The following is an 18327-nucleotide window of genomic DNA, read 5'->3' as shown; positions in this document are numbered from 1 at the left end:
TCACTCTGCCAGTTTGTGAATTGCTGTGCCCCTGAGCTCCATTGCTCAACTCGTTTTTTGTGAGCTGAACGCAAGTCCAAAATTTTGGATCATGTCCTATACTGGTTCCCGGTGGGTGGCTGAGACTTTGGTTAATTCTTCTTCCTGCCGGGAAATTAGAGTGACATGTGCCCGTCCAAATGCCTAACAGCTACTCTCTCATGGGTTCTCCCTCGTCCCTTCCATCCTCTGCCAAATTGGGAACCTGTGCAAACCAGGAGGTTAAAGGGCCTGTCTCTCCAAGTTGGGAGATTGATAGTAAGGCAGTTGGAAAGTCAAACTGGAGCACCAGGAGAGGGACTATTCGTTGAGTTTTAGAAACCTTTCGTATTCACAGTGTGTACATTCTCTAGGTTTCCTGTACATGTTATAGCAGTAGTAATATTCCCTTCAAGCTGGAGAGTTGGGACCCATGGAATGGGGGCCATGCATTATTGCTTGAAAGGGTCTGCATTTGCTCACCCAATCTCACCAATCCTCTCAGTCCCAAGTGTCCAGCCTTATGCCACATCCAGCTGTCATTGTAGATAGGGTCTTTCCAGGTTTCCTCAGACACCCTGAAGGAATTGTAAAGAATTTGCCTGTTTTTTGGTTTTGCTTTTGAAATTCCTTTTTAGAGTGGGTTTGAGCTGATTCTCGCTGCCATGTTTATGCCACTCTAGACACACTTGATTCCCTTATGCAGTCATATCTATACATCGGTTTTAACATTCTTACTAGTCAGATATATTCCTCTGTGGGAAATATGGGGTTTTGAGTCTCTTTCACTGAGGAAGGTGTAGGTCTTGTCTATTCCAACGTTGGTTTTTGGAACGGTCCCTGTGCTTATATCAAACTCTGGTTTTATGCATCACCCCACCTCTCCTTCCCCTTTATGCAGGCATAAGAGTGTTTTCTAAATGTGAGACTCTGTTCTCTTTCCTAACTCAGTTCACGTGTAGCCATGTTTACAGGATCTTCATAAGTGATATCTTTGATAAGTTTCTTTTTCTGTGTGACTTATTTCACTTAGAATCATCGTACCTGAATCCACTCACTTTGCTGCTACTGGTCTTATGACATTGATTTCATGGCTGAGGGATATTCCATCGTACGTTAGTACCACAATGTTTTGAACCATTTTTATATTTCCTGGGATATTTAAGGTGTACCCAAGTTGAGGTTCTTGTAGTCAGTGCAGCCCTAAATTTGGAGGTGGCTCTTTCTTATTGATTTTCAGTTTTCCCAAGGTATATTCCCTAGACTGGAAGTGGCCTTGGCTCTGTAGCTCTGTTGTTTACTTGTTTTAGGGAACACAATGCACTCCTCCAGTGAGGCAGTTGGCAATTTACATCCTGCCCATCAGCATAACAAGGCTCCCTGTTCTCCAGGGCCTGTCTTGCCTTTCTGGTTTTTACACATTTTGTGGATGTCCCTTTTGACCGGTGGGAAGTGATACTTCTTTGTAGTGCAGATTTGCATTGCCCGCTTGCTTGCTTGGCCAAAAAGGGCGTATGCGTTTTCTCCTGAATATATTCAGGAGAAAACGCATACGCCCTTTTTGTCCAAGTGCACCATTGTCCAAGTTGTGCCCCTCTTCCTGTGCTTTACAGGCGATTCCAAGGTACCTCTTGAAATCTGTTTCCTGCTATTTTGCCTCGCTTTCAAGTCCGCCTCGTTGACTTCCCTCAACAGATTTTTGGACGATAGTTGTCCTTTATCACTCTGCCAGTTAGTGAATTGCTGTGCCCCTGAGCTCCATTTCTCAACTCGTTTTTTGTGAGCTGAACGCAAGTCCAAAATTTTGGATCATGTCCTATACTGGTTCCCGGTGGGTGGCTGAGACTTTGGTTAATTCTTCTTCCTGCCGGGAAATTAGAGTGACATGTGCCCGTCCAAATGCCTAACAGCTACTCTCTCATGGGTTATCCCTCGTCCCTTCCATCCTCTGCCAAATTGGGAACCTGTGCAAACCAGGAGGTTAAAGGGCCTGTCTCTCCAAGTTGGGAGATTGATAGTAAGGCAGTTGGAAAGTCAAACTGGAGCACCAGGAGAGGGACTATTCGTTGAGTTTTAGAAACCTTTCGTATTCACAGTGTGTACATTCTCTAGGTTTCCTGTACATGTTATAGCTGTAGTAATATTCCCTTCAACCTGGAGAGTTGGGACCAATGGAATGGGGGCCATGCATTATAGCTTGAAAGGGTCTGCATTTGCTCACCCAATCTCTCCAATCCTCTCAGTCCCAAGTGTCCAGCCTTATGCCACATCCAGCTGTCATTGTAGATAGGGTCTTTCCAGGTTTCCTCAGAAATCCTGAAGGAATTGTAAAGAATTTCCCTGTTTTTTGGTTTTGCTTTTGAAATTCCTTTTTATAGTGGGTTTGAGCTGATTCTCGCTGCCATGTTTATGCCACTCTAGACACGCTTGATTCCCTTATGGAGTTATATCAATATATAGGTTTTAAGATTCTTACTAGTCAGATATATTCCTCTGCGGGAAATATGGGGTTTTGAGTCTCTTTCACTGAGGAAGGTGTAGGTCTTGTCTATTCCAAAGTTGGTTTTTGGAACGGTCCCTCTGCTTATATCAAACTCTGGTTTTATGCATGACCCCACCTCTCCTTCCCCTTCATGCAGGCATAAGAGTGTTTTCTAAATGTGAGACTCTGTTCTCTTTCCTAACTCACTTCACGTGTAGCCATGTTTACAGGATCTTCATAAGTGATATCTTATGATAAGTTTCTTTTTTTGTGTGACTTATTTCACTTAGAATCATCGTACCTGAATCCACTCACTTTGCTGCTACTGGTCTTATGACATTGATTTCATGGCTGAGGGATATTCCATCGTACGTAAGTACCACAATGTTTTGAACCATTTTTATATTTCCTGGGATATTTAAGGTGTACCCAAGTTGAGGTTCTTGTAGTCAGTGCAGCCCTAAATTTGGAGGTGGCTCTTTCTTATTGATTTTCAGTTTTCCCAAGGTATATTCCCTAGACTGGAAGTGGACTTGGCTCTGTAGCTCTGTTGTTTACTTGTTTTAGGGAACACAATGCACTCCTCCAGTGAGGCAGTTGGCAATTTACATCCCGCCCATCAGCATTACAAGGCTCCCTGTTCTCGAGGGCCTGTCTTGCCTTTCTGGTATTTACACATTTTGTGGATGTCCCTTTTGACCGGTGGGAAGTGATACTTCTTTGTAGTGCAGATTTGCATTGCCCGCTTGCTTGCTTGGCCAAAAAGGGCGTATGCGTTTTCTCCTGAATATATTCAGGAGAAAACGCATACGCCCTTTTTGGCCAAGTGCACCATTGTCCAAGTTGTGCCCCTCTTCCTGTGCTTTACAGGCGATTCCAAGGTACCTCTTGAAATCTGTTTCCTGCGATTTTGCCTCGCTTTCAAGTCCGCCTCGTTGACTTCCCTCAACAGATTTTTGGACGATAGTTGTCCTTTATCACTCTGCCATTTTGTGAATTGCTGTGCCCCTGAGCTCCATTTCTCAACTCGTTTTTTGTGAGCTGAACGCAAGTCCAAAATTTTGGATCATGTCCTATACTGGTTCCCGGTGGGTGGCTGAGACTTTGGTTAATTCTTCTTCCTGCCGGGAAATTAGAGTGACATGTGCCCGTCCAAATGCCTAACAGCTACTCTCTCATGGGTTCTCCCTCGTCCCTTCCATCCTCTGCCAAATTGGGAACCTGTGCAAACCAGGAGGTTAAAGGGCCTGTCTCTCCAAGTTGGGAGATTGATAGTAAGGCAGTTGGAATGTCAAACTGGAGCACCAGGAGAGGGACTATTCGTTGAGTTTTAGAAACCTTTCGTATTCACAGTGTGTACATTCTCTAGGTTTCCTGTACATGTTATAGCTGTAGTAATATTCCTTTCAACCTGGAGAGTTGGGACCCAAGGAATGGGGGCCATGCATTATTGCTTGAAAGGGTCTGCATTTGCTCACCCAATCTCACCAATCCTCTCAGTCCCAAGTGTCCAGCCTTATGCCACATCCAGCTGTCATTGTAGATAGGGTCTTTCCAGGTTTCCTCAGACAACCTGAAGGAATTGTAAAGAATTTCCCTGTTTTTTGGTTTTGCTTTTGAAATTCCTTTTTATAGTGGGTTTGAGCTGATTCTCGCTGCCATGTTTATGCCACTCTAGACACACTTGATTCCCTTATGCAGTCATATCTATACATCGGTTTTAAGATTCTTACTAGTCAGATATATTCTCTGCGGGAAATATGGGGTTTTGAGTCTCTTTCACTGAGGAAGGTGTAGGTCTTGTCTATTCCAAAGTTGCTTTTTGGAACGGTCCCTGTGCTTATATCAAACTCTGGTTTTATGCATCACCCCACCTCTCCTTCCCCTTTATGCAGGCATAAGAGTGTTTTCTAAATGTGAGACTCTGTTCTCTTTCCTAACTCTGTTCACGTGTAGCCATGTTTACAGGATCTTCATAAGTGATATCTTATGATAAGTTTCTTTTTCTGTGTGACTTATTTCACTTAGAATCATCGTACCTGAATCCACTCACTTTGCTGCTACTGGTCTTATGACATTGATTTCATGGCTGAGGGATATTCCATCGTACGTAAGTACCACAATGTTTTGAACCATTTTTATATTTCCTGGGATATTTAAGGTGTACCCAAGTTGAGGTTCTTGTAGTCAGTGCAGCCCTAAATTTGGAGGTGGCTCTTTCTTATTGATTTTCAGTTTTCCCAAGGTATATTCCCTAGACTGGAAGTGGCCTTGGCTCTGTAGCTCTGTTGTTTACTTGTTTTAGGGAACACAATGCACTCCTCCAGTGAGGCAGTTGGCAATTTACATCCCGCCCATCAGCATAACAAGGCTCCCTGTTCTCCAGGGCCTGTCTTGCCTTTCTGGTTTTTACACATTTTGTGGATGTCCCTTTTGACCGGTGGGAAATGATACTTCTTTGTAGTGCAGATTTGCATTGCCCCCTTTCTTGCTTGGCCAAAAAGGGCGTATGCGTTTTCTCCTGAATATATTCAGGAGAAAACGCATACGCCCTTTTTGGCCAAGTGCACCATTATCCAAGTTGTTCCCCTCTTCCTGTGCTTTACAGGCGATTCCAAGGTACCTCTTGAAATCTGTTTCCTGCTATTTTGCCTCGCTTTCAAGTCCGCCTCGTTGACTTCCCTCAACAGATTTTTGGACGATAGTTGTCCTTTATCACTCTGCCAGTTAGTGAATTGCTGTGCCCCTGAGCTCCATTTCTCAACTCGTTTTTTGTGAGCTGAACGCAAGTCCAAAATTTTGGATCATGTCCTATACTGGTTCCCGGTGGGTGGCTGAGACTTTGGTTAATTCTTCTTCCTGCCGGGAAATTAGAGTGACATGTGCCCATCCAAATACCTAACAGCTACTCTCTCATGGGTTCTCCCTCGTCCCTTCCATCCTCTGCCAAATTGGGAACCTGTCCAAACCAGGGGGTTAAAGTGCCTGTCTCTCCAAGTTGGGAGATTGACAGTAAGGCAGTTGGAAAGTCAAACTGGAGCACCAGGAGAGGGACTATTCGTTGAGTTTTAGAAACCTTTCGTATTCACAGTGTGTACATTCTCTAGGTTTCCTGTACATGTTATAGCTGTAGTAATATTCCCTTCAAGCTGGAGAGTTGTGACCCATGGAATGGGGGCCATGCATTATTGCTTGAAAGGGTCTGCATTTGCTCACCCAATCTCTCCAATCCTCTCAGTCCCAAGTGTCCAGCCTTATGCCACATCCAGCTGTCATTGTAGATAGGGTCTTTCCAGGTTTCCTCAGACACCCTGAAGGAATTGTAAAGAATTTCCCTGTTTTTTGGTTTTGCTTTTGAAATTCCTTTTTAGAGTGGGTTTGAGCTGATTCTCGCTGCCATGTTTATGCCACTCTAGACACACTTGATTCCCTTATGGAGTCATATCAATACATAGGTTTTAAGATTCTTACTAGTCAGATATATTCCTCTGAGGGAAATATGGGGTTTTGAGTCTCTTTCACTGAGGAAGGTGTAGGTCTTGTCTATTCCAAAGTTGGTTTTTGGAACGGTCCCTGTGCTTATATCAAACTCTGGTTTTATGCATCACCCCACCTCTCCTTCCCCTTCATGCAGGCTAAGAGTGTTTTCTAAATGTGAGACTCTGTTCTCTTTCCTAACTCTGTTCACGTGTAGCCATGTTTACAGGATCTTCATAAGTGATATCTTATGATAAGTTTCTTTTTTTGTGTGACTTATTTCACTTAGAATCATCGTACCTGAATCCACTCACTTTGCTGCTACTGGTCTTATGACATTGATTTCATGGCTGAGGGATATTCCATCGTACGTAAGTACCACAATGTTTTGAACCATTTTTATATTTCCTGGGATATTTAAGGTGTACCCAAGTTGAGGTTCTTGTAGTCAGTGCAGCCCTAAATTTGGAGGTGGCTCTTTCTTATTGATTTTCAGTTTTCCCAAGGTAAATTCCCTAGACTGGAAGTGGCCTTGGCTCTGTAGCTCTGTTGTTTACTTGTTTTAGGGAACACAATGCACTCCTCCAGTGAGGCAGTTGGCAATTTACATCCCGCCCATCAGCATAACAAGGCTCCCTGTTCTCGAGGGCCAGTCTTGCCTTTCTGGTTTTTACACATTTTGTGGATGTCCCTTTTGACCGGTGGGAAGTGATACTTCTTTGTAGTGCAGATTTGCATTGCCCGCTTGCTTGCTTGGCCAAAAAGGGCGTATGCGTTTTCTCCTGAATATATTCAGGAGAAAACGCATACGCCCTTTTTGGCCAAGTTCACCATTGTCCAAGTTGTGCCCCTCTTCCTGTGCTTTACAGGCGATTCCAAGGTACCTCTTGAAATCTGTTTCCTGCTATTTTGCCTCGCTTTCAAGTCCGCCTCGTTGACTTCCCTCAACAGATTTTTGGACGATAGTTGTCCTTTATCACTCTGCCAGTTTGTGAATTGCTGTGCCCCTGAGCTCCATTTCTCAACTCGTTTTTTGTGAGCTGAACGCAAGTCCAAAATTTTGGATCATGTCCTATACTGGTTCCCGGTGGGTGGCTGAGACTTTGGTTAATTCTTCTTCCTGCCGGGAAATTAGAGTGACATGTGCCCGTCCAAATGCCTAACAGCTACTCTCTCATGGGTTCTCCCTCGTCCCTTCCATCCTCTGCCAAATTGGGAACCTGTGCAAACCAGGAGGTTAAAGGGCCTGTCTCTCCAAGTTGGGAGATTGATAGTAAGGCAGTTGGAAAGTCAAACTGGAGCACCAGGAGAGGGACAATTCGTTGAGTTTTAGAAACCTTTCGTATTCACAGTGTGTACATTCTCTAGGTTTCCTGTACATGTTATAGCTGTAGTAATATTCCCTTCAACCTGGAGAGTTGGGACACAAGGAATGGGGGCCATGCATTATTGCTTGAAAGGGTCTGCATTTGCTCACCCAATCTCACCAATCCTCTCAGTCCCAAGTGTCCAGCCTTATGCCACATCCAGCTGTCATTGTAGATAGGGTCTTTCCAGGTTTCCTCAGACAACCTGAAGGAATTGTAAAGAATTTCCCTGTTTTTTGGTTTTGATTTTGAAATTCCTTTTTATAGTGGGTTTGAGCTGATTCTCGCTGCCATGTTTATGCCACTCTAGACACACTTGATTCCCTTATGCAGTCATATCTATACATCGGTTTTAAGATTCTTACTAGTCAGATATATTCTCTGCGGGAAATATGGGGTTTTGAGTCTCTTTCACTGAGGAAGGTGTAGGTCTTGTCTATTCCAAAGTTGGTTTTTGGAACGGTCCCTGTGCTTATATCAAACTCTGGTTTTATGCATCACCCCACCTCTCCTTCCCCTTTATGCAGGCATAAGAGTGTTTTCTAAATGTGAGACTCTGTTCTCTTTCCTAACTCTGTTCACGTGTAGCCATGTTTACAGGATCTTCATAAGTGATATCTTATGATAAGTTTCTTTTTCTGTGTGACTTATTTCACTTAGAATCATCGTACCTGAATCCACTCACTTTGCTGCTACTGGTCTTATGACATTGATTTCATGGCTGAGGGATATTCCATCGTACGTAAGTACCACAATGTTTTGAACCATTTTTATATTTCCTGGGATATTTAAGGTGTACCCAAGTTGAGGTTCTTGTAGTCAGTGCAGCCCTAAATTTGGAGGTGGCTCTTTCTTATTGATTTTCAGTTTTCCCAAGGTATATTCCCTAGACTGGAAGTGGCCTTGGCTCTGTAGCTCTGTTGTTTACATGTTTTAGGGAACACAATGCACTCCTCCAGTGAGGCAGTTGGCAATTTACATCCCGCCCATCAGCATAACAAGGCTCCCTGTTCTCCAGGGCCTGTCTTGCCTTTCTGGTTTTTACACATTTTGTGGATGTCCCTTTTGACCGGTGGGAAGTGATACTTCTTTGTAGTGCAGATTTGCATTGCCCGCTTGCTTGCTTGGCCAAAAAGGGCGTATGCGTTTTCTCCTGAATATATTCAGGAGAAAACGCATACGCCCTTTTTGGCCAAGTGCACCATTGTCCAAGTTGTGCCCCTCTTCCTGTGCTTTACAGGCGATTCCAAGGTACCTCTTGAAATCTGTTTCCTGCTATTTTGCCTCGCTTTCAAGTCCGCCTCGTTGACTTCCCTCAACAGATTTTTGGACGATAGTTGTCCTTTATCACTCTGCCAGTTTGTGAATTGCTGTGCCCCTGAGCTCCATTTCTCAACTCGTTTTTGTGAGCTGAACGCAAGTCCAAAATTTTGGATCATGTCCTATACTGGTTCCCGGTGGGTGGCTGACACTTTGGTTAATTCTTCTTCCTGCCGGTAAATTAGAGTGACATGTGCCCATCCAAATGCCTAACAGCTACTCTCTCATGGGTTCTCCCTCGTCCCTTCCATCCTCTGCCAAATTGGGAACCTGTGCAAACCAGGAGGTTAAAGGGCCTGTCTCTCCAAGTTGGGAGATTGATAGTAAGGCAGTTGGAAAGTCAAACTGGAGCACCAGGAGAGGGACTATTCGTTGAGTTTTAGAAACCTTTCGTATTCACAGTGTGTACATTCTCTAGGTTTCCTGTACATGTTATAGCTGTAGTAATATTCCCTTCAACCTGGAGAGTTGGGACCCAAGGAATGGGGGCCATGCATTATTGCTTGAAAGGGTCTGCATTTGCTCACCCAATCTCACCAATCCTCTCAGTCCCAAGTGTCCAGCCTTATGCCACATCCAGCTGTCATTGCAGATAGGGTCTTTCCAGGTTTCCTCAGACAACCTGAAGGAATTGTAAAGAATTTCCCTGTTTTTTGGTTTTGCTTTTGAAATTCCTTTTTAGAGTGGGTTTGAGCTGATTCTCGCTGCCATGTTTTTGCCACTCTAGACACACTTGATTCCCTTATGCAGTCATATCTATACATCGGTTTTAAGATTCTTACTAGTCAGATATATTCTCTGCGGGAAATATGGGGTTTTGAGTCTCTTTCACTGAGGAAGGTGTAGGTCTTGTCTATTCCAAAGTTGGTTTTTGGAACGGTCCCTGTGCTTATATCAAACTCTGGTTTTATGCATCAGCCCACCTCTCCTTCCCCTTTATGCAGGCATAAGAGTGTTTTCTAAATGTGAGACTCTGTTCTCTTTCCTAACTCTGTTCACGTGTAGCCATGTTTACAGGATCTTCATAAGTGATATCTTATGATAAGTTTATTTTTCTATGTGACTTATTTCACTTAGAATCATCGTACCTGAATCCACTCACTTTGCTGCTACTGGTCTTATGACATTGATTTCATGGCTGAGGGATACTCCATCGTACGTAAGTACCACAATGTTTTGAACCATTTTTATATTTCCTGGGATATTTAAGGTGTACCCAAGTTGAGGTTCTTGTAGTCAGTGCAGCCCTAAATTTGGAGTTGGCTCTTTCTTATTGATTTTCAGTTTTCCCAAGGTATATTCCCTAGACTGGAAGTGGCCTTGGCTCTGTAGCTCTGTTGTTTACTTGTTTTAGGGAACACAATGCACTCCTCCAGTGAGGCAGTTGGCAATTTACATCCCGCCCATCAGCATAACAAGGCTCCCTGTTCTCCAGGGCCTGTCTTGCCTTTCTGGTTTTTACACATTTTGTGGATGTCCCTTTTGACCGGTGGGAAGTGATACTTCTTTGTAGTGCAGATTTGCATTGCCCGCTTGCTTGCTTGGCCAAAAAGGGCGTATGCGTTTTCTCCTGAATATATTCAGGAGAAAACGCATACGCCCTTTTTGGCCAAGTGCACCATTGTCCAAGTTGTGCCCCTCTTCCTGTGCTTTACAGGCGATTCCAAGGTACCTCTTGAAATCTGTTTCCTGCTATTTTGCCTCGCTTTCAAGTCCGCCTCGTTGACTTCCCTCAACAGATTTTTGGACGATAGTTGTCCTTTATCACTCTGCCAGTTTGTGAATTGCTGTGCCCCTGAGCTCCATTTCTCAACTCGTTTTTTGTGAGCTGAACGCAAGTCCAAAATTTTGGATCATGTCCTATACTGGTTCCCGGTGGGTGGCTGACACTTTGGTTAATTCTTCTTCCTGCCGGGAAATTAGAGTGACATGTGCCCGTCCAAATGCCTAACAGCTACTCTCTCATGGGTTCTCCCTCGTCCCTTCCATCCTCTGCCAAATTGGGAACCTGTGCAAACCAGGAGGTTAAAGGGCCTGTCTCTCCAAGTTGGGAGATTGATAGTAAGGCAGTTGGAAAGTCAAACTGGAGCACCAGGAGAGGGACTATTCGTTGAGTTTTAGAAACCTTTCGTATTCATAGTGTGTACATTCTCTAGGTTTCCTGTACATGTTATAGCTGTAGTAATATTCCCTTCAACCTGGAGAGTTGGGACCCAAGGAATGGGGGCCATGCATTATTGCTTGAAAGGGTCTGCATTTGCTCACCCAATCTCACCAATCCTCTCAGTCCCAAGTGTCCAGCCTTATGCCACATCCAGCTGTCATTGTAGATAGGGTCTTTCCAGGTTTCCTCAGACAAGCTGAAGGAATTGTAAAGAATTTCCCTGTTTTTTGGTTTTGCTTTTGAAATTCCTTTTTATGGTGGGTTTGAGCTGATTCTCGCTGCCATGTTTTTGCCACTCTAGACACACTTGATTCCCTTATGCAGTCATATCTATACATCGGTTTTAAGATTCTTACTAGTCAGATATATTCTCTGCGGGAAATATGGGGTTTTGAGTCTCTTTCACTGAGGAAGGTGTAGGTCTTGTCTATTCCAAAGTTGGTTTTTGGAACGGTCCCTGTGCTTATATCAAACTCTGGTTTTATGCATCACCCCACCTCTCCTTCCCCTTTATGCAGGCATAAGAGTGTTTTCTAAATGTGAGACTCTGTTCTCTTTCCTAACTCTGTTCACGTGTAGCCATGTTTACAGGATCTTCATAAGTGATATCTTATGATAAGTTTCTTTTTCTGTGTGACTTATTTCACTTAGAATCATCGTACCTGAATCCACTCACTTTGCTGCTACTGGTCTTATGACATTGATTTCATGGCTGAGGGATACTCCATCGTACGTAAGTACCACAATGTTTTGAACCATTTTTATATTTCCTGGGATATTTAAGGTGTACCCAAGTTGAGGTTCTTGTAGTCAGTGCAGCCCTAAATTTGGAGGTGGCTCTTTCTTATTGATTTTCAGTTTTCCCAAGGTATATTCCCTAGACTGGAAGTGGCCTTGGCTCTGTAGCTCTGTTGTTTACTTGTTTTAGGGAACACAATGCACTCCTCCAGTGAGGCAGTTGGCAATTTACATTCCACCCATCAGCATAACAAGGCTCCCTGTTCTCCAGGGCCTGTCTTGCCTTTCTGGTTTTTACACATTTTGTGGATGTCCCTTTTGACCGGTGGGAAATGATACTTCTTTGTAGTGCAGATTTGCATTGCCCGCTTGCTTGCTTGGCCAAAAAGGGCGTATGCGTTTTCTCCTGAATATATTCAGCAGAAAACGCATACGCCCTTTTTGGCCAAGTGCACCATTATCCAAGTTGTGCCCCTCTTCCTGTGCTTTACAGGCGATTCCAAGGTACCTCTTGAAATCTGTTTCCTGCTATTTTGCCTCGCTGTCAAGTCCGCCTCGTTGACTTCCCTCAACAGATTTTTGGACGATAGTTGTCCTTTATCACTCTGCCAGTTAGTGAATTGCTGTGCACTGAGCTCCATTTCTCAACTCGTTTTTTGTGAAATGAACGCAAGTCCAAAATTTTGGATCATGTCCTATACTGGTTCCCGGTGGGTGGCTGAGACTTTGGTTAATTCTTCTTCCTGCCGGGAAATTAGAGTGACATGTGCCCATCCAAATACCTAACAGCTACTCTCTCATGGGTTCTCCCTCGTGCCTTCCATCCTCTGCCAAATTGGGAACCTGTCCAAATCAGGAGGTTAAAGGGCCTGTCTCTCCAAGTTGGGAGATTGACAGTAAGGCAGTTAGAAAGTCAAACTGGAGCACCAGGAGAGGGACTATTCGTTGAGTTTTAGAAACCTTTCGTATTCACAGTGTGTACATTCTCTAGGTTTCCTGTACATGTTATAGCTGTAGTAATATTCCCTTCAACCTGGAGAGTTGTGACCCATGGAATGGGGGCCATGCATTATTGCTTGAAAGGGTCTGCATTTGCTCACCCAATCTCTCCAATCCCCTCAGTCCCAAGTGTCCAGCCTTATGCCACATCCAGCTGTCATTGTAGATAGGGTCTTTCCAGGTTTCCTCAGACACCCTGAAGGAATTGTAAAGAATTTCCCTGTTTTTTAGTTTTGCTTTTGAAATTCCTTTTTAGAGTGGGTTTGAGCTGATTCTCGCTGCCATGTTTATGCCACTCTAGACACACTTGATTCCCTATGGAGTCATATCAATACATAGGTTTTAAGATTCTTACTAGTCAGATATATTCCTCTGAGGGAAATATGGGGTTTTGAGTCTCTTTCACTGAGGAAGGTGTAGGTCTTGTCTATTCCAAAGTTGGTTTTTGGAACGGTCCCTGTGCTTATATCAAACTCTGGTTTTATGCATCACCCCACCTCTCCTTCCCCTTTATGCAGGCATAAGAGTGTTTTCTAAATGTGAGACTCTGTTCTCTTTCCTAACTCAGTTCACGTTTAGCAATATTTACAGGATCTTCATAAGTGATATCTTATGATAAGTTTCTCTTTCTGTGAGACTTATTTCACTTAGAATCATTGTACCTGAATCCACTCACTTTGCTGCTACTGGTCATATGACATTGATTTCATGGCTGAGGAATATTCCATCGTACGTAAGTACCACAATGTTTTGAACCATTTTTATATTTCCTGGGATATTTAAGGTGTACCCAAGTTGAGGTTCTTGTAGTCAGTGCAGCCCTAAATTTGGAGGTGGCTCTTTCTTATTGATTTTCAGTTTTCCCAAGGTATATTCCCTAGACTGGAAGTGGCCTTGGCTCTGTAGCTCTGTTGTTTACTTGTTTTAGGGAACACAATGCACTCCTCCAGTGAGGCAGTTGGCAATTTACATCCCGCCCATCAGCATAACAAGGCTCCCTGTTCTCCAGGGCCTGTCTTGCCTTTCTGGTTTTTACACATTTTGTGGATGTCCCTTTTGACCGGTGGGAAGTGATACTTCTTTGTAGCGCAGATTTGCATTGCCCGCTTGCTTGCTTGGCCAAAAAGGGCGTATGCGTTTTCTCCTGAATATATTCAGGAGAAAACACATACGCCCTTTTTGGCCAAGTGCACCATTGTCCAAGTTGTGCCCCTCTTCCTGTGCTTTACAGGCGATTCCAAGGTACCTCTTGAAATCTGTTTCCTGCTATTTTGCCTTGCTTTCAAGTCCGCCTCGTTGACTTCCCTCAACAGATTTTTGGACGATAGTTGTCCTTTATCACTCTGCCAGTTTGTGAATTGCTGTGCCCCTGAGCTCCATTTCTCAACTCGTTTTTTGTGAGCTGAACGCAAGTCCAAAATTTTGGATCATGTCCTATACTGGTTCCCGGTGGGTGGCTGAGACTTTGGTTAATTCTTCTTCCTGCCGGGAAATTAGAGTGACATGTGCCCGTCCAAATGCCTAACAGCTACTCTCTCATGGGTTCTCCCTCGTCCCTTCCATCCTCTGCCAAATTGGGAACCTGTGCAAACCAGGAGGTTAAAGGGCCTTTCTCTCCAAGTTGGGAGATTGATAGTAATGCAGTTGGAAAGTCAAACTGGAGCACCAGGAGAGGGACTATTCGTTGAGTTTTAGAATCCTTTCGTATTCACAGTGTGTACATTCTCTAGGTTTCCTGTACATGTTATAGCTGTAGTAATATTCCCTTCAACCTGGAGAGTTGGGACCCATGGAATGGGGGCCATGCATTATTGCTTGAAAGGGTCTGCATTTGCTCACCCAATCTCACCAATCCTCTCAGTCCCAAGTGTCCAGCCTTAGGCCACATCCAGCAGTCATTGTAGATAGGGTCTTTCCAGGTTTCCTCAGACACCCTGAAAGAAGTGTAAAGAATTTCCCTGTTTTTTGGTTTTGCTTTTGAAATTCCTTTTTAGAGTGGGTTTGAGCTGATTCTCGCTGCCATGTTTATGCCACTCTAGACACACTTGATTCCCTTATGGAGTCATATCAATACATCGGTTTTAAGATTCTTACTAGTCAGATATATTCCTCTGAGGGAAATATGGGGTTTTGAGTCTCTTTCACTGAGGAAGGTGTAGGTCTTGTCTATTCCAAAGTTGGTTTTTGGAACGGTCCCTGTGCTTATATCAAACTCTGGTTTTATGCATCACCCCACCTCTCCTTCCCCTTTATGCAGGCATAAGAGTGTTTTCTAAATGTGAGACTCTGTTCTCTTTCCTAACTCAGTTCACGTGTAGCCATGTTTACAGGATCTTCATAAGTGATATCTTATGATAAGTTTCTTTTTCTGTGTGACTTATTTCACTTAGAATCATCGTACCTGAATCCACTCACTTTGCTGCCACTGGTCTTATGACATTGATTTCATGGCTGAGGGATATTCCATCGTACGTTAGTACCACAATGTTTTGAACCATTTTTATATTTCCTGGGATATTTAAGGTGTACCCAAGTTGAGGTTCTTGTAGTCAGTGCAGCCCTAAATTTGGAGGTGGCTCTTTCTTATTGATTTTCAGTTTTCCCAAGGTATATTCCCTAGACTGGAAGTGGCCTTGGCTCTGTAGCTCTGTTGTTTACTTGTTTTAGGGAACACAATGCACTCCTCCAGTGAGGCAGTTGGCAATTTACATCCCGCCCATCAGCATAACAAGGCTCCCTTTTCTTGAGGGCCTGTCTTGCCTTTCTGGTTTTTACACATTTTGTGGATGTCCCTTTTGACCGGTGGGAAGTGATACTTCTTTGTAGTGCAGATTTGCATTGCCCGCTTGCTTGCTTGGCCAAAAAGGGCGTATGCGTTTTCTCCTGAATATATTCAGGAGAAAACGCATACGCCCTTTTAGGGTAAGTGCACCATTGTCCAAGTTGTGCCCCTCTTCCTGTGCTTTACAGGCGATTCCAAGGTACCTCTTGAAATCTGTTTCCTGCTATTTTGCCTCGCTTTCAAGTCCGCCTCGTTGACTTCCCTCAACAGATTTTTGGACGATAGTTGTCCTTTATCACTCTGCCAGTTTGTGAATTGCTGTGCCCCTGAGCTCCATTTCTCAACTCGTTTTTTGTGAGCTGAACGCAAGTCCAAAATTTTGGATTATGTCCTATACTGGTTCCCGGTGGGTGGCTGAGACTTTGGTTAATTCTTCTTCCTGCCGGGAAATTAGAGTGACATGTGCCCGTCCAAATGCCTAACAGCTACTCTCTCATGGGTTCTCCCTCGTCCCTTGCATCCTCTGCCAAATTGGGAACCTGTGCAAACCAGGAGGTTAAAGGGCCTGTCTCTCCAAGTTGGGAGATTGATAGTAAGGCAGTTGGAAAGTCAAACTGGAGCACCAGGAGAGGGACTATTCGTTGAGTTTTAGAATCCTTTCGTATTCACAGTGTGTACATTCTCTAGGTTTCCTGTACATGTTATAGCTGTAGTAATATTCCCTTCAACCTGGAGAGTTGGGACCCATGGAATGGGGGCCATGCATTATTGCTTGAAAGGGTCTGCATTTGCTCAGCCAATCTCACCAATCCTCTCAGTCCCAAGTGTCCAGCTTTATGCCACATCCGGCTGTCATTGTAGATAGGGTCTTTCCAGGTTTCCTCAGACACCCTGAAGGAATTGTAAAGAATTTCCCTGTTTTTTGGTTTTGCTTTTGAAATTCCTTTTTAGAGTGGTTTTGAGCTGATTCTTGCTGCCATGTTTATGCCACTCTAGACACACTTGATTCCCTTATGGAGTCATATCAATACATAGGTTTTAAGATTCTTACTAGTCAGATATAATCCTCTGTGGGATATATGGGGTTTTGAGTCTCTTTCACTGAGGAAGGTGTAGGTCTTGTCTATTCCAAAGTTGGTTTTTGGAACGGTCCCTGTGCTTATATCAAACTCTGGTTTTATGCATCACCCCACCTCTCCTTCCCCTTTATGCAGGCATAAGAGTGTTTTCTAAATGTGAGACTCTGTTCTCTTTCCTAACTCAGTTCACGTGTAGCCATGTTTACAGGATCTTCATAAGTGATATCTTATGATAAGTTTCTTTTTCTGTGTGACTTATTTCACTTAGAATCATCGTACCTGAATCCACTCACTTTGCTGCTACTGGTCTTATGACATTGATTTCATGGCTGAGGGATATTCCATCGTACGTAAGTACCACAGTGTTTTGAACCATTTTTATATTTCCTGGGATATTTAAGGTGTACCCAAGTTGAGGTTCTTGTAGTCAGTGCAGCCCTAAATTTGGAGGTGGCTCTTTCTTTCTTATTGATTTTCAGTTTTCCCAAGGTATATTCCCTAGACTGGAAGTGGCCTTGGCTCTGTAGCTCTGTTGTTTACTTGTTTTAGGGAACACAATGCACTCCTCCAGTGAGGCAGTTGGCAATTTACATCCCGCCCATCAGCATAACAAGGCTCCCTGTTCTCGAGGGCCTGTCTTGCCTTTCTGGTTTTTACACATTTTGTGGATGTCCCTTTTGACCGGTGGGAAATGATACTTCTTTGTAGTGCAGATTTGCATTGCCCACTTGCTTGCTTGGCCAAAAAGGGCGTATGCGTTTTCTCCTGAATATATTCAGGAGAAAACGCATACGCCCTTTTTAGCCAAGTGCACCATTGTCCAAGTTTTGCCCCTCTTCCTGTGCTTTACAGGCGATTCCAAGGTACCTCTTGAAATCTGTTTACTGCTATTTTGCCTCGAATTCAAGTCCGCCTCGTTGACTTCCCTCAACAGATTTTTGGACGATAGTTGTCCTTTATCACTCTGCCAGTTTGTGAATTGCTGTGCCCCTGAGCTCCATTTCTCAACTCATTCTTTGTGAGCTGAACGCAAGTCCAAAATATTGGATCATGTCCTATACTGGTTCCCGGGGGGTGGCTGAGACTTTGGTTAATTCTTCTTCCTGCCGGGAAATTAGAGTGACATGTGCCGTCCAAATGCCTAACAACTACTCTCTCATGGGTTCTCCCTCGTCCCTTCCATCCTCTGCCAAATTGGGAACCTCTGCAAACCAGGAGGTTAAAGGGCCTGTCTCTCCAAGTTGGGAGATTGATAGTAAGGCAGTTGGAAAGTCAAACTGGAGCACCAGGAGAGGGACTATTCGTTGAGTTTTAGAAACCTTTCGTATTCACAGTGTGTACATTCTCTAGGTTTCCTGTACATGTTATAGCTGTAGTAATATTCCCTTGAACTTGGAGAGTTGGGACCCATGGAATGGGGGCCATGCATTATTGCTTGAAAGGGTCTGCATTTGCTCAGCCAATCTCACCAATCCTCTCAGTCCCAAGTGTCCAGCTTTATGCCACATCCAGCTGTCATTGTAGATAGGGTCTTTCCAGGTTTCCTCAGACACCCTGAAGGAATTGTAAAGAATTTCCCTGTTTTTTGGTTTTGCTTTTGAAATTCCTTTTTATAGTGGGTTTGAGCTGATTCTCGCTGCCATGTTTATGCCACTCTAGACACCCTTGATTCCCTTATGGAGTCATATCAATACATAGGTTTTAAGATTCTTACTAGTCAGATATATTCCTCTGAGGGAAATATGGGGTTTTGAGTCTCTTTCACTGAGGAAGGTGTAGGTCTTGTCTATTCCAAAGTTGGTTTTTGGAACGGTCCCTGTGCTTATATCAAACTCAGGTTTTATGCATCACTCCACCTCTCCTTCCGCTTTATGCAGGCATAAGAGTGTTTTCTAAATGTG

Source organism: Mesoplodon densirostris, chromosome 1 (genome assembly GCF_025265405.1).
Source record: "Mesoplodon densirostris isolate mMesDen1 chromosome 1, mMesDen1 primary haplotype, whole genome shotgun sequence".
Lineage (NCBI taxonomy): Eukaryota > Metazoa > Chordata > Mammalia > Artiodactyla > Ziphiidae > Mesoplodon > Mesoplodon densirostris.
Note: the sequence above shows the minus strand (reverse complement) of the source record.